This window comes from Elephantulus edwardii, unplaced genomic scaffold (genome assembly GCF_000299155.1).
Source record: "Elephantulus edwardii isolate Elephantulus edwardi_28Jun2011 unplaced genomic scaffold, EleEdw1.0 scaffold00268, whole genome shotgun sequence".
In the NCBI taxonomy this organism is placed as follows: Eukaryota; Metazoa; Chordata; class Mammalia; order Macroscelidea; family Macroscelididae; genus Elephantulus; species Elephantulus edwardii.
Window position 1 is genome coordinate 2,641,472 of NW_006400018.1, and position 529 is coordinate 2,642,000.

The following is a 529-nucleotide window of genomic DNA, read 5'->3' on the forward strand; positions in this document are numbered from 1 at the left end:
TACATCATCCTGGTGTGCAGACTCTCATTTTCGCCGACTTCGTCCCTCACCTGCTCTTCACCAAGAAACCCCTCGAGTTTCTTGTCACGACCGTGGTCGGGTGGTCGGTGACAACTGTGGGGAAGTCCAGGTCGTGCTGTAGAGGAGGCGCTGACCGCTGGAGGCCTCGCTGGTCAGAGCACAGCTGTACCCCGCAGGGTGCCTCAGCCTGCGACCTTTAAGGAGTACATCCCATTTTTCATGTGGCATCGTGCTGACCCTCCAGTGGGTTTTCAGAGGCAGTAAATAACACGGGAGGAGACCTCTCATCATTCTCCTGCCCTGGAGCTGGGGGATGCGAACCACACAGCTTTGTGTTGGCTGTGCGATTCCTTAGCACTGATAGCCTAGTGGTAAGAAACTGCACTGCAAACCCAAGGTCACACAGTTTGAATCCACTGGCTGCTCGGTGGAAGAAAGATGGGCAGTCTCCTCTTGTGCACTTTCCTGCCTCTGAAAACCCGCTGGAGGGTCAGCTATAGGTCGGCTC